This window comes from Monopterus albus, unplaced genomic scaffold (assembly GCF_001952655.1).
Source record: "Monopterus albus unplaced genomic scaffold, M_albus_1.0 scaffold40.1, whole genome shotgun sequence".
NCBI classification, from domain to species: domain Eukaryota; kingdom Metazoa; phylum Chordata; class Actinopteri; order Synbranchiformes; family Synbranchidae; genus Monopterus; species Monopterus albus.
The window spans coordinates 5,139,151-5,149,397 of NW_018127920.1; the positions used below are offsets into that span (position 1 = coordinate 5,139,151).

Sequence of the window (10,247 nt, forward strand, 5' to 3'; positions counted from 1 at the left end):
GGCTGCCTGCAGATGTCTGCAGATGTTTTTTTTTTGTTATTCAGCCTTATGCACAGAAATCAGATAATGCAGGTTATCTAAAAATGCCAAATATTGACCTGATTAATCAGTCTATCACTAGTATAGTATGAAACAGCATATCTATTAATCCATTATCTATACTGCTTATCCTGTGGTGGGTCACTAGAGGGCTGGAGCCAGTCCTAGCTGACACTGGGGAAGGGGAGGGGTACACCCTGGATAGGTCACCAGTCTGTCAAAGGGCAGACACATAAAGACAGACAACTACATGTGCTCACATTCATATCTACAGGCAATTTAGAGCCACCATTCAATCTGGCCTTGACGTCTGGACTATGGAAGGAAGTTGGAGTAGACTACTTGAAGGAAACTCACACAGATACTGGGAGAATGTGCAAACTCAACCACAAGGTTTGAACCCGGCACCTTCTTGCTGTGAAGCGACAGTGCTGCCCATTTATATATTTTACTTTTATTTTGGACTAAAACTTAATTTAATACACTGTCTTAAGTGATGCTAGGACTATAAAGAGCATATAATCAGTTAATCAATTCAGAAATTAATGATCAACAAAAGTGCCAAATATTTGCTGCCTCTCAACTTGTTTTTCTCTGCTGTCACAGCAGCCTGAATACTGTTGGAGTTTGGATGGTTGATCAGATACTGGAAACAATGATTAACATTTTTCACAGATTTCTGACACCTTATGCTGTATACTGAACAACTGATTAGCAATAAAGTAATTAGCTACAGTTCTCATTTTAACAATGCTAGTGATCTGTGATCACTCAGCATGTGTAAGTTCAAATGTTCACATTTATCACTATGGTGATTATGTTCTAATCCTTTAACTTCTCAGGCTACCAACAGGCTGGTGTTTACAGACTGGATTCACTTTTTGAAGAATTATAGCTGGTTATGACTCCATGTGTTACATAGTGGTAAGAACAGTCGATTGAAAAGCAGTTATTTTCAGGACCAAACACCTCCGCACACAACACGTTTCACACTCCTCACAGGATGCAAACCACAACTGCCCTTCAATTCAGCAATACTAGTCCATACTACATAAATGGCACTGCAGGCTCTGGCAGTGCCAAACACATCACTGTGTATTTATATTCGCACAGTTTTTCATGTCTATAAACATGTTCCAATCAACTTATTTAAATCAACCTAAAATCAGATTTAATCAATAACATCACACCACCAAATTGTTGTAATGTACTGTTTTCATATTTCTGGACTTGAAACTTAAATCTTTGAGTAAGTATTTTATTCTGGACTGTATAAATCTTCTGTTCTGCATCCCAGTCTGCCTGCCCATCCTTATCCAGGGAAATTAAACTCAATACGGATATTCATGGTCCCCAGAGGAGAATTTCAAGTGATGCTATCAGCATGGGTGGAGCAAAGAGGGTGGCCAGGGGTGGCACTGCCACCTCTGGTGCCAGCCCTGCCGGTGACAAAATCTGATGCTTGTCAGTATTTAAAAAAAAAAATTAACACTATGACAAATTGTTGCCTTAAACACAACTAACATTTTACTGGTGCTTTATAATTGATATGGGTCAAATATCATGTCACCTTTGTCTGGGCCAGTTGGGTTAAAAAAGTGACACCTGAACACAGCCAATGGCCAACTAGCACTTGTGTTCTGCGTCTGTGTAAAAGAAACAACTCCCCCGGCCAGCAGGTGGCGATATGTGTATTCGCCATTCAAAAAGGGAAAGAAAAAGAGACTACACAATCATAAGCTATAAACAAAGCACCTCTCATTTAGTAGAGCTGCTGTTTATAGCTGCTTATAATCAAGAATATGACTGATAAGAAGTTGCAAATGACATTGCTGTTCTCTGCCCTTGTTTTTTTTTTGGTTGTGGGAGAAGAAAGGAGTTTGTTGAGGACATAGAAGGACTGAAGCCCCACCCAGTGGGATAAATACTTCCTGCTCACCACCAGTCAGACAGAACTGATGAAGGCTCTTGGATGAGAGACAAAACGTCATCTACCTAAAACTACATTCAGATGCCTTCTGCTAAGTTTTTTTCAGCATACTACAACCTGGATGACTGAGAATTAGTCCTTAGACATAAGGAAAACATCATATAATCCTTTGATGATATCAAATCATGAGAAACCCTAGTTTTATTGCAGACAGCTACAAAGACATAAAACTATGACTTCATAAAAACCTGAAGCCTAGGTGTGAAAATATGTGACGTCATACCACAGGGATGGGGTAGGAAGCATGACTCATGTGGGGGGGGCTTAAGGCTCATACATTATCTGGAGTTCGCAATTTGACAGGTGCTGTACATTGTACCTCTGTGGGCTTATTTTCTGTTGTTCCACAGAAAACATTTTATGACTGTTTTCACAAGATGGGCAGTAAAAGAGAGAGAATAAACTGAGAGAAGTAAACTAACCTCAATGTATAAAGTGAGGCGAGTTCCCCTTTAATAATTCTGTATTTTCAGTAAATAAGTAATATTTTCAGAGAACTAGTCTTTGCTCAAGAACTATCTGCAGCCACAGTCACCTTTCATCTGCTTCATTGAGCCGAATTGTCTGTAAACCAGCAGAGTGGAGAACAGACACAAACGTCACCTCACCCCAATAAAACCAAGATGCCATTGCTGTTTTCCCATTAGTAGAGTCGTATAATATGCCCCCGCGACCCGGTCCCGGATAAGCGGAGGAAAATGGATGGATGGATGGATGGATAGAGTCGTATAGCCTAAATGGAAGAAAGAAGAGTGGAAGGCCTGAAGTGCAAAGATAACAAAGAGCTTATGTGTTCACGACAAGGGATATTCACAATGGATTAGACAAGTGTACAAACAGCCACGGTTAACTCCAGTCATAATATATTATCTTAACTAAAAAAAACCCTTTATGAGTTTGAACTGAGTAACAGAATATGTCCAAGTGACAGGCTAAGAGCTGTGTAATTAGTTTAAAGCCTCACTAGGTGAATAGCAGCGATACAACCAATTTGAACACACACGGTCTTAGACGGAATGTAGAGGCGAACCTTTAACAACTGTTATTACATTAAGAGTTTGGTCCATATAGACATTACTGCTTGGATGTTTACTGAACCAACAGCTCGGCTTCTGAGGGCGGGAATAAGGAGGAGGGAGCCAGGGTCCTTTGTCCGTGTGCAGCCCCCTCCTCCCCCAGCATGTCAGGAGCGCTTTCTTCGGTTGTCTTCCTTACAATATACGTGTCCCCGTTTAGTGTCCCACTGGATATGCGTTAAGGAATGTATTATGCAGTGGGACGTGGTTAGCTAATAAATGACAGGCCGACCAATATTTGGACCAACAACTTGTGTGAAGAATGAACTGACCCGTGCGGTCTGTCACGGTGTCACCACAAACAGGACTGCTCAGGGACGCAAGGCACCACGGTCAGGTCTCTTTCAGATGGCTATTGTTTGTTTTGCAGTGGCTTTCAAAAAGTTGGCATCGTAAAACAGGCAGCACAACCAAACAGTTCAAAACACACTTTGTCATACTTTCCGACCGTGATAACGAGACTAACCGATTCACGTTTCTGACGCAAAGACATTTTGGAACGACGACTAGCGGAAAACACCGACCTGAACACCACCAGTGTCAAAAGCACATCATATACGTGCACGCTGCTCGGGTTTAATAGGTAAGAGAGACGCCGTGGGTAAGCGAACTCCAGCGAACACAACCAGCCAGTGCAGGCAGATCAGAAGCAAATCCAAGGCTGGCAAGGCGCTCGGATAGTCTGCTTTATTCAGGAACGACCAGTGGCTGCTTACTGTCTTTGTAACGCAGGGACCGACTCACCCGTTTTCTTCTCGTCTGCGTTTAGTTCCTCAGAAGCAATAGAGTCCACATTGTGTTTTATCTCCGCAGCCCTCAGATAGTGTGGTAGACAGGTCTCCCGTGTGTTTGTGTGTGTGTGTTGGGATGAAACGCCTTTTCTCCTCCAGGAGCTGCATTGTTGACATTGGCTTCCTGACGTCATGTTAGCCCTCATTCACAACAACGGCCAAGCCCCCTGCTCTCGACGGCGATGGAGACTCCCGCCTTCATGCCTTGATGATGCCTGCGCTCTAGACCGTACACGCCACTTTACTACTGCGTATTTTATCACTCTAATACATAGGCTACAGCAATGCATTGTACAAAAGCATCATCATTTTAATGATTTATTGCTGAACTGAGGAATAATCTAAGGAGACGCGCTCCTCCTGTAGTCAGGAAATTCTTAACACCGAATGCAAATTCCCAGAACCCAACAATAATCAGCTATTAGGACACATATGACAAAGAAAGACCAGAGAATGTTGGGCATGTATGCTGGAAACTCTTAGCACTGAACTACTTACTAATACATTATCAAAAAAAAAAAAACAATTACAGTTTAGTTTGGATTAGACATCGACAAACAGCAACACCCCCCACCACCACAACCAAAAAACGTCTTCAAAGTGGCCCTTTCATAACTTCTGAAAACCCATTCGTTTAAAAATCCATTAACATGGGAGACTGGACGCTTTGTTTCACTATGTGCTGTTACTGCAGATAATTTAACATATGACAGTCAGAAAGGGCAGGTATAACTAATAAAATTAATGATGGCTGAATTCAGTTTTGTGGTGTTCACAGTCACAGTGTCACATTATCGGGTCATGGGACATTTAAAGAGAATAGTACTTTTGTTAATGTTTTGACTTTTTGTACTGTGGCAAATGAAAAGGTCTTCTATTTACTATTTAATTATTTCTGTTTGTCATAGAGTCTGTTCTTTTCAGTCATAGTTTGCAGCCCTTTTCTATTTTTTGCATGTACGCATATTTGTAAGTAAGCCGTTTAAGTTGTTTTTCATACATAGTATCAGTTATTCAATAAAGAGAAAAATGGACCATTTTCACAGCAGACATTTTGACTCATGAAACAGGTGTCACTAGTAACACTTAACTTTCCATCACTAATGTTATTAATTCCACCATAAGGACAGATCTGATATTCATAGATGATTCCAGCAGAGACCACATCATGCACAAACTCAGAGTACTTCATGTGCCCCTCAGCTACAGCTGTTGCTTTACACAATGTTAACCGTCTCCAACAGAAACAGAGTTAACAAGATTACGTGTCACTTCCAAGATCATCTGTATCCCTGCCACCACCCTCTCAGACATGAATGACCATGCCTCACACGCTAGCAATAACAAATGACACCCTCAGTATCCATACTTCCTGTTATTATCATCAGGTCCCAGATACATGACTTTAAAATAGAGAAGAGCTCATCTAGGCAAAAGTTGGCCCTTCTGCCATTACAGCTCTAAACACACAGCATCCTTGATGCTGCTGTATGCATCCCGATCCATCTGTGTGTGTGTGGGTTTAGGTCTAGGATAGAGGTATGAATGTTCAGTGAGTATGGTGTGAGAATATTTGTACGCTTCTGTGTTGTGTACAGGCTGTGAAAACAAATCTCCCTTTGGGGACAATAAAGACATCTCTATGACCTTGACCCTCAGCACTGGAGCACCACAAGGATGTGTGTTGAGTCCCCTACTATTCTCTCTCTACACATACGACTACACACCAGTTCATCCCACAAATACAGTAATTAAATTAGCAGATGATACAACTGTGGTGGGGCTTATCTCAATTGGCACTGAGACTGCCAATAGAGATATGTGTGTGACTGTCTATGCGGTGTGCAGAAAACAATCTGTCACTGAACATTATAAAAACATAGGAGCTTATTATAGACTTCAGATGACACCAAGGGGGGCTCCTGCCACTGAAAATAGGGGTAGAGGAGGTGGAGAGGGTGTCCAGCTTGAGGTTCCAGGGCATCCATGTCAATGAGGACCTCAAGTGGACTATTAATTCTGCTGCTCGGGTTAAAAAAGCTCAACAGAGATTTTAATTCCTCAGAACCATCTCTCTGCTGAACTGCTGAAGTGTTTCTACCTCTGCTCAGCAGAAAGCATTTTAACATACCGGATTACAACTTGGTGTGGGAACTGTTCAGCAGCCGACAGAGCAGCACTCCAGGGGCTTATAAAAACAGCACAAAAGATCAGTGGACTTCCATTGCCAACCCCACCCCCACCCCCGAGGACCCCTACAGGTCTTGCTGCCACAGCATAGCCTGCAACATCTTCAAGGACTATACTAATCTCTTTCACCACTCGTTTTCACTGATACCATATGGAAGATGCTACAGAGCCCTAAAGAGCCATCAGTGAACAGAACTCATACCGCCCTGTTTCCCACCTCTCCACTATGTGCAATGTCATACTGTTGTGGAATAACATGCATCAGACACTTAAAATTTGTTTTATGAACATATAAAAAAATTCCCCACTTGCCCCCCACTTTGTGGCGGTCTTGTATTCCTTCCTTCAAGCTCAAGGTCTTCTACCAGAGGCCTGGGAGCTTGAGGGTCCTGTGCAGTATCTTAGCTGTTCCTAGGACTGCACTCTTCTGGACAGAGATCTCAGATGTTGTTCCTGGGATCTGTTGGAGCCACTCTCCCAGTTTGGGGGTCACAGCCCCCAATGTTCCTATTACCACAGGGACCACTTGTGCCTTCACCTTACACATCTTTTCTAGATGTTACATGCAGTGATAATAAAGACATCTATTCTATTTTTTTCTTTCACATGCCACTTCCTGAATTGGTGTGTTCAACGCTGCACTGCACCAGCTACGATGGGCACGACATGCAAATGTGCACACTGTGGTGTACAAACCCTGACCACTGCATCTCTGCTTGTAATCTGTTTTGATATTCTGGAATAGAACAAAAAATAAATTATTTTCCCATTATTATCTGTCTAAATTAATCCACTGCCAAATAAAGGAGCTTGTTAAAACTCAAAGGGGGTCTGAGGACGCTTATGTACCTGAAGTCTGAAAGTTCATTTGTCATCAATAAGTGTAGCAAGATATTTGTATTGTTGGACTTGCTCAACCAGAAATCCATCAATAAAACAATGATCATCTCTTTAGTTTTGGCTACATTGATCTCCAGGTAAGATGATTTACACCATTATAAAAAATCAGTCATCACAGGACCATAGTTGTCTTTATCAAGAAAAGTCATCTGCAAACTTTATGTGTATTCCTGTAGAAAGTCTGACAAGGATTAGTATACAAGGAGAAGAGAAGTGGTGATCCTACAGAGGGCAACAGAGCATCAGATAAAGTACTTGACCTTCAGATGCTGCGACCTATTTATTAAAAAATCCACCAACCAAAAAATAAGATTGGACAGTTTTTACAAAATTGATCATCTTTCAGCTAAAATGTGAGGGTCTATGTAATTGAAGGCTGATGAAAAGTCAAATTAAAACTAGCCATGCCAAGTACCTACTTTATCAATATGTGATAAAAGCATTCTTAAATTAAAAAAAAGTTACTACTAAAGTCATGGACATCAGATCAATTTAGTTCATTAGACAGGACATGACCACCTTTGTCTTTCCAATATATTTTGGCTCTTACTAGACTGAATGCCCATCATCATCTTAACATCCTCCCATGTAGGGCAGCTAAACCTGAACTCAGCCCTATCTTTGACTTTTAGCTGAGAGGGCTCCCAGTGTCAGCTCGTTACCTGTATAAAATACACCTGGGAGCCAGAGATCTTGCTGACTGATAGGGGATCAAATACTTATTTCATTCATGAAAATGCAAATTAATGTATAACTTTTTTTATAATGTATTTTTCTGGATTTTTTTTGTTATTGTTGTGTCTCTCACTGTTCACATAAACCTACCACTGAAATTGTAAACTGATCATTTCTTTGTTAGTGGGCAAACTTACAAAATCAGCTGGGGTTCAAATAATTTTTCCCTGACTGTAATTGTGCACTAAAGTCATAAATAACAAGGGAATTCACATGGTCTCATGGAATCTCACAAAAGTTTGACCCCTGCAGTTTGCCTGCTGGGCAAATAGGTCAGTGGATGATGCAGTCAATATGGCACTACATTACATCCTGCAACACCTTGACTCCCTAGGGACCTATGCTAGTTCAATGTGACTCCCCACATCTGTCAGTAGATCACCAGCCTTCTGACAGACAGGAAACAGCAGGTGAGGCTGGGGAAAACCACATCCGGCACCCAGACAATCAGCACATGTGCCCACCAGGGATGTGTCCTCTCCCTGCTGCTGTTCTCCCTCTACACCAATGACTGCACTTCCGGAGACCCATCTGTGAAATTCCTGAAGTTTGCAGATGTCACAGCAGTCACTGGTCCCATGCAAGATGGTGATGAGTTGGCCTACAGACGGGAGGTTTGACAGCTGGACCTGTGGTGTGTTCGGCATAACCTGGAGTTCAACACACAGCCCTCATACTCAGCAGTACTGTATCAGTAGCAGAGTCCTTCAAGTTCCTGGGCTCCACTATCTCCCAGGACCTGAAGTGGATGTCCAACGTCAGCACCATGACCAATAAGGGACAGCACCAGTTCAGGAAGTTCAACCTGACAGAGGAACCATGGGTGCCAGTCTGCACTCCATGGAGGACCTGTACACCTCATGGGTCAAAGGAGGGCAGAGAAGGTTTCTGCAGACCCTTCACACCCTGGACACAATCTGAACTCCTCCCCTCTGGACAATGCTACAGGTCACTATACGCCAAGACAACCAGGCACAAGGACAGTTTCTTCTCCCGGGCTGTCACTCTGATGATGTTCCATCCATGTTTGTCTGTATAACAAGATATAGCATTGTATACACTATATAGATGCTCTTGTTAACAGCTCCTCAAATTTAGATCATAAAGCGATGAGCACAGAGCAATGACTCAACCTGAAGTTTCTGGTCCGGCTGGGGAAAACTCAGAGATCCTGCAGTGTTTGCTTTGTTCACTGTGTGAGAAGAGGCGAGATTTGTGGCAGGATGAGTTGTGGCTGCTTCATTAGGGTAACACTCTGGCTCAAAACACCCTGAGCATCTAGCAGTTCCTGGCCAAGAAGAATATCTCCATGCTAAAGCAACCTCCCCACTCACCTGACCTGGCTCTGTGTGATTTTTTTTTCTTTTCCCGAAGTTCAAGGGGGTCATGAAGGGGACTCATTTTCCAGACATGGAAGCCATCAAGAGGGTTGTGACGATGCAGCTGCAGAGAATCCCGGGAGAATCCTTCTAGGAGTGCATGGAGGCATGGCGGACCATGATTGAAATGTGCATTAGACTCGAGGGGGATTACTTCAAAGGGGAAAACTTGCAGTTTGTATAAATTTTTTGTAATAAATTTTTGTGACCCCAGTCATGGAACTTTTCTGACGCACTTCGTATGTATATGTTACGGCACACAGTATGTAGTGTGTGAGTGGACTCAGAAAGACTGCAGGACTCAGACTCAGGCTTGACAAGGTAAGTGTATTTAATGAGTGTACAGAGGAGAAGTGACAGAGCTGGTCTCATTCGCCGGTCATAGGGCAGCTGGGTGGACTGGACTGGACTGCTGGTGATGCAACCCGGGGTTGAAGGTGGGACGCAGCTAGTTAAATGAGAGCAGAGGGAGAGAACATGAGAGAGCTGAACAGGTATGCTGAGGTTAGAGCTAGTTCTGGTGGAACACTGTGAACCTGATTAGCTGACTGCACCGGCTCTAGGCAGGTGAGCGGCGCAGGCAAAAGAAGCAGTCCAGGGCAGTAGGAGACAGCCAGTCAGATGAGCAGATCTACGGCAGAGCAGGCAGAAGGATGATGTGATGAAAACGGACAGTGGAGATCCAGAATCTTGGCATGAGCAGATCTCCTCGCACTGAGGAAAAACAGGTGACAGTCACAGCACCACTTCGTGCTGAGAGAAAATAAAGCAACAAAGGGCAGAAATCCAAACACGCCGATGCCTAAAACATCCACAAACTGACAACATATAGTTCCCAAAAAAACAAAGTCATGCTTAACAACAGGTACGCAGTTTTTCCATAGGGTCTGGGCATGGATGCCAAGCAAAGTTACTGGTGGACTCCAAGCAATCATCTGGCGACGGGGACACACCAACGCTCTCCTAAAGTACTACTCTGATAATTGAGAGCAGGTGTACCTCTCCACCTGGAATGCACTCCCACCTGTGCAGGGGCAGTGCTACTGGGATTACTCATACCAGCTGATGAGGTGCTGGGGGTGGGCAGGGCCACGGACGTAACAGCAGTGTTATCTGGAGAGGATCTGGACTTCACTGTGCTTTGTCC

At 43.2% G+C, this 10,247-nt stretch overlaps 1 protein-coding gene across 2 annotated transcripts in view; it reads right to left on the minus strand.

Annotated features, from left to right (window-relative positions):
* Positions 1–4,030, minus strand: part of LOC109959761 (transcription regulator protein BACH2-like) — a 45,603-nt gene extending 41,573 nt beyond the window's left edge. The window contains exon 1 of one of the 2 annotated variants that reach the window (XM_020599377.1): positions 3,850–4,030. The gene's annotated coding sequence lies outside the window, so the exon portion shown is untranslated. Of the gene's footprint in view, positions 1–3,377; positions 3,567–3,849 lie in introns of those variants that run through there. The other variant, XM_020599378.1, reaches the window with a different exon arrangement.
* Positions 4,031–10,247: the final 6,217 nt, after the last annotated feature.